This window comes from Poecilia latipinna, unplaced genomic scaffold (assembly GCF_001443285.1).
Source record: "Poecilia latipinna isolate Pla-1442-1.1 unplaced genomic scaffold, P_latipinna-1.0 Scaffold647, whole genome shotgun sequence".
NCBI classification, from domain to species: domain Eukaryota; kingdom Metazoa; phylum Chordata; class Actinopteri; order Cyprinodontiformes; family Poeciliidae; genus Poecilia; species Poecilia latipinna.
This window is the reverse complement of record NW_015113263.1, coordinates 211,722-217,713: the sequence shown is the minus strand read 5'-3', so window position 1 is coordinate 217,713 and position 5,992 is coordinate 211,722. Positions and strand designations below refer to the sequence as shown.

At 41.4% G+C, this 5,992-nt stretch overlaps 1 protein-coding gene and 1 long non-coding RNA gene across 3 annotated transcripts in view; one reads left to right on the top strand and one right to left on the bottom strand.

Moving 5' to 3' along the window:
- The window catches only part of LOC106954342 (uncharacterized), a 14,410-nt gene that overhangs the window by 1,993 nt on the left and 6,425 nt on the right, over positions 1-5,992 (top strand). The gene's annotated exons all lie outside the window — the stretch shown is intronic.
- slc30a7 (solute carrier family 30 member 7) overlaps positions 1-5,992 on the bottom strand; it is a 16,467-nt gene that overhangs the window by 7,581 nt on the left and 2,894 nt on the right. The window lies entirely within an intron of this gene.

Here is a 5,992-nt window from a genome sequence, read left to right as displayed (position 1 = left end):
AGCCAATCAGAAAGCGCGGATTCCCCTCCGCCTTTCTGAAGGGAAAACATGGAGAGGAATCCCAAACAGCTGACACGGCACAGCGAGAGTCCAGCAGACATGGAGATGATATGTTTATTCAACATTTCATGAGGAATACCCACAGAAATGACCAGGACAGGAGTTGGAGTGAACTTGCTACTGCAGCTGATGAACCCGGTAACTTCTCAGCTGTTTATTACCCATTATTATTAATGGGTAATAATGATGAGGCTATGCATTCAGCCGCGTTCGTTCACTTTGATATAGTGGGTTTTTATGGGATTTTCTGTCTGAAATCTGAATGTCGGTGAGAGAAATCGGTTCGTGTGGTGTAGCTCTTGCTGTGTGGCTGGTCACACGGCACGATTGAACCCGGTTGAACCCGTTATACTTACGGTTTGTCTTCGGCTAGTGCGTCTCTTAGGTTTTGAAAACGGGCCGACGGTCGGCCGACAGTTCTAAGATCATGTAATGTGAGCTGAGCATTAAGGAAACGAGGAGGGGAGTCAGTGGAGAGCACCGAGTTGAGCCCGTTTTCATTCAGTGTCATCAACAGAAAGAGAAAAGGGCAGGAAGAGACGATAAAGCCGACAAATTAAAACGAGGTCGATAACTTTCATCTGTCGTGCGATTCATTCATTTATTGTTTATCGCGACAGGCGTAAGCCTGATCATTCAGCCGCTGGTCTATGGTGGAGCGCAGTGAGGCTGATCTGGGCGCATACATCTATGTTAACACACAATATTTAGAATTTAAATCTCAAACGCTCGCTTGGTAAATACTGCAGCAAACGTCCAGAATTAGGAGCAAAGCAGAAGAATAAAATAATCACTTGAATTTTTAATTCACTGAAAGAATATTTAGTTAAGAAATGCAAACATGCTTGGGTTGGCTAATTCTGCATTTCTTAAGAATCGGAGTGCTTTATTTTATTTTTGCACAGAATCACAACAAAATGACAATAACCCTAACCCAACAGAGAGAGGAGGCGCTGCCATTTTCATTAAATATCAGCATCAGGAAACCTTGACACATATAAGCAACATCTGGAGACAACATGCCAGCGAAGGCGGTGCATTCAGGGAGTGTGTGCTTGTAGCCGTGTGTGTAAGGATGTCTGTGAACCCGGAGGAGCCAGCCAACAGGATCGGAACGGTGACGTCATCATGAGATTCGGAGCGCCGCGCCTCACCTGAATAAAAACCAAACTTTGACGGATAAAGTTTTCCTTTTGAATTTGACACCGACAGACGTGCCAACAATGTAAATTACACCGACTCTTGAATACAGCATAACCCTTACAATCTCATTTCAAAAACTGTGAAAAATATTAAAATTCAATAGAGAAACATGTTTCTTTGTTAAAAAATACAAGGAGACGATTGGATAAAATCCAAGAATATACAAACTGGATTCCAAAAAAGTTGGGACACTAAATAAATTGTGAATAAAAACTGAATGCAATGATGTGGAGATGGCAAATGTCAATATTTTATTCGTAATAGAAGATAGATGGCAGATCAAAAGTTTAATCTGCGTAAATGTAACATTTTAAAGGAAAAATATGTTGATTCAAAATTTCAGTGTCTACAAATCTCTAAAAAGTTGGAACAAGTAGCAATAAGTGGCTGGAAAAAGGAAATTGAACATATAACAAACAGCTGGAAGACCAATTAATACTAATTAGGTCAACTGACAACATGATTGGATATAAAATGAGCTTCTTAGAGAGTCAGTGTCTCTGAAGCCAAGATGGTGAGAGGATCACCAATTCCACCATTGTTGCGCAGAAAGATAGTGCAGCAATACCAGAATGGTGTTACCCAGCGTAAAGACTTTTATCATCATCAACCGTGCATAACATCATCAAAAGATTTAGAGGATCTGGAACAATCGCTGTGCATAAGGGTCAAGGCCGTAAAACTACTGGATGCTCGTGATCTCCGGGCCCTTAAACGTCACTGCACCTCAAACAGGAATGTCAAGGAAATAACAGCCTGGGCTCAGGAATACTTCCAGAAAGCATCGTCAGTGAACACAATCCACCGTGCCATCCGCCGCTGCCAGCTGAAACTCTACAGTGCAAAGAGGAAGCCATTTCTAAGCAGCTCCACAAGCTCAGCCGTTTGCACTGGGCCAGGAGTCATTTAAAATGGAGTGAGGCAAAATGGACGACTGTTCTGTGGTCAGATGAGTCACGATTTGAAGTTCTTTATGGAACACTGGGACGCCATGTCATCCGGACCAGAGAGGACAAGGATAACCCAAGTTGTTATCAACGCTCCGTTCAGAAGCTGCATCACTGATGATCTGGGGTTGCATGAGAGCTGGTGGCCTGGGCAGCTTGCATGTCTGGAAAGGCACCATTAATGCAGAGAGCCATGTTCAGGTTCTAGAACAACATATGCTCCCATCTAGACGCTATCTCTTTCAGGAAAGACCCTGCATTTTTCAACAAGATAATGCCAGACCACATTCTGCAGCAATCACAACATCATGGCTACGTAGGAGAAGGATCCAGGTACTGAAATGTCCAGCCTGCAGTCCAGATCTTTCACCTATAGAGAACATTTGGTGCATCATAAAGAGGAAGGTGCGACAAAAAAGGCCCAAGACGATTGAACAGTTAGAGGCCTGTATTAGACATGAATGGAGAGCATTCCTACTTCTAAACTTGAGAAACTGGTCTCCTCTGTCCCCAGACGTCTGAGTGTTGTAAGATGAAGGGGAGATGCCACACAGTGGTAAAAATGGCCTTGTCCCAACTTTTTCGGGATTTGTTGACGTCATGAAATTTTGAAACAACATATTTGTCCCTTAAAATGATACATTTACTCAGTTTAAACTTTTGATCTGTGATTTGTGTTCTATTGTGAATAAAATGTTAGATGTTGGCACCTCCACATCATTGCATTTAGTTTTTATTCACAATTTGTTTAGTGTCACAACTTTTTTGGAATCCAGTTTGTAGAAATAGCTTAAAGATGAGAAAAATTCTTCAGAGTTCATCTTGCTCTCCAAAACTTTATAGTAATATTAAAAACTATTATCTGTATTGCTTAACTCACGGCGACAAAATTCACGTGTGTATTTTATTCTCCTGCTTTGCTCCTAATTTTGGACGTTTGCTGCAGTATTTGGTGCTTTCATGGCAATATTTCCCAGGAATAATCTGACTGGACGACAGCGACCAATCAGCTGCCGGTCGGTTGAGCCGAGATCAGGCTGAGTGAGAGCAGAGAGCGACTGAGATTTAAATTCTAGTTATAGATGTATGTGCCCCGATCAGACTCACTGCACTACATTGGGCCTCACCTCTCTGGATCATGTCTGCCAGGTTGGGCTGGGCCAGAACCTTGGCGGCCCGGAACACCATCAGGGCGTTCTTGGCGTTGACCAGGTCGGTCCGCGTGGCCCGGTTCAGGAAGCCCTGGAACAGCTTGGTGTAGAGCAGCAGGTTCTCATGGACAAACGGCTCCCTGCGGCAGAGCAATGGTCAGCAAACAGAACCGGCGCCAACCAGAAATCCCAGGTGGGTGCACTCACCATTTGTCCGGCACGGTTCTGTTCTGATCGGGTTGGGCATTGGGCTTCTCTCCTGTGTATCTCCAAGGCTGAATGTAGCTGAGCCACGTCTCCAACACCTGAACGAGATTTATCGTCATTACATTTCTACCTCAGTGAAATACGACAAGAAATCATTAAACATTAAAATATTGAGAAAAAGTGAAGCAGTTTTAGTCTCATTGAAAAAACAAACCCATTACTGACTTCAGGTCTTTATTTCTTCTCATTTCAATGACTTTTGTTCAGAGAATAAAAACCCTTTGAAAAATAGATTCAGTGTCTCAGAAGATTAGAATATTACTCTAACGTAGTCATGGAAAGTTTAGTGGAAGGAAAAGGTTCACCAGCACCACCAGCCGTCTAGCAGAACATTTAGAGTTTTTCACGCCAACAGCTATGAGCTGGAAACATCTAGTTTGACGCTAGAAGTTGGTTTCTTTTTCCAACGGGACTGGGTACTGATCCAAGAGCTGCTTCAATCACCATGGCGACCCCAGGAATGGGGCGGGCCAGAACCCCAGAGAGAATCTATGAAGTATTGTCAAGAGGAAGATGAGCTGTCCTCTGTGCTGCGCCGCATGGATGAGCCCAGACCAGGCGTTAGTTATCAGAACATTTTCATTTAAAATAAAATACTAATGTGGTGTTATTTTATGAGATGCTGAATTTTGGGGTTTTATTCTCTGAATCGTCAGAATTCAGGAAATAAAAACGGAATATCTCACTCAAGGATTTTTAAATCAATATAATTTACGAGTTTCACTGAAATGAGTGAAAAAAATACTGAAAATATTGACTTTTTTCTCAATTTTCTAGTTCTTTGAGCTTTTTCCTGTACTAAATTAATCTCAGACCTTCAGTGAACGAATAAACATATTTTAATTTCAGCCTAACTGGATTTCAATTGTTGGTTGATAATTTCATGTTATATTATTGGTAATAAACTAAACGCTGCGGTTCATCCTAAGGTAACGTACGGCTCTGAAGGAGGCATCCAGCGGCCAGTGTCCGAAGCAATGCTGCAGGAACAGGTAGAGCTTCTGCTGCACGAAGCGCTGCACCACCACCCTGCAGCAGCGCAGCAAAACACACAGAAACACGCATCAAACATGCATCTCAATATTTGGCCAAATTATTCGTTCACTTTTCACACAACAAAATTCAAACAATTCTCAGGAGGTTTTCAAAGTTTTCCAGCAAAACACCTGGGAGATGAAAACAATAGTTTCAAGTCAGATTATATTATCTCATTTATCACTGTTATTAATAACATCTTTTGATAGTTTTCTACAGCAGAGACAAGTTAAGCTAAAATAAAACAAAAGGCTTTGAAATGTTTCACCCTAAACACCCGACTGATCCGACAACAAGAGACTAATTTAACAAAAATTTCCTCCAATTTCAATAACTTTGTTTATGTATTAAACGTTTTCTTATGGGTCGACAACAGAAGTCATCCAGTGGTAAAAACAAACATCGTCCAGCCAACTGGCGATACATTTGCACTGACTCATGAAAGATGCAGGAAGGCTATCAAGCTCGTTAGCTTTTCTAGCTAGCTAGCTAGCTAATAAAGCTAGCATCTTCGCTGCTTTTTCATCCCAGGCTGTTGAGGCTACCGCTGAGCTAGTTAGCTAGAAAAGCTAGTTTTTTCTAGCTTTTTCTAAAAAGCATGTTTTAGCTAGTTTTTCTAGCTAAAACATGGATCAAACTGAAAACGCACCGAAGATGTCGACACCAACTTTAGCCGGACAGAACAGAAAAAAACAAAAGCACATCCAGATTAAACAGGCCAACATGTAAGCGCCGTGGCTGACGGATTTCAGGCAACAAAAATATTTAAACAGAAATTTAATACTTTTTAAGGCCATAGTTTTTTACATCAGTGTTTCTCAACCTTTTTTGGGCCAGCGCCCCCCTATTCATTATCCAGGTCCCTCACCGCCCCCCATTAAAGAAATTCTGGGCTACTTTGCACTGAATATTATTTTATTAATAATATTACTATCACTATTGTTGATGTTTTGATTTTTATGCTTGTTTCTGTTTTTATCATCAAAAATAATTTCCCAGAGAACAAAAAAGCCATGAGAATAGAAATTATTTTCACAGGTGTTTATGAAAAATGCAATGAAATTGGTAGGCCTAACATCAGCCAATCAGAGTGGAAAATATATTCTTGTTCTTTGCGATTTTCTGATGTTAGTTGATAAATATTGCACAGGGCGGCGCCTGTCGGGCTGCGAGGCCTCAGCCAACTATCCCCCCCTCGTGTTGTTGGGTAATGGATGGTTGTAATTGAAACTGCCATTTTTTTGTCTTTCTGACAATGACAATAAAATTCTTCTGATTCTGAAAATGAGCAGATAAAAGATTTTCAACATGCCAGTTTAAACTTTGATC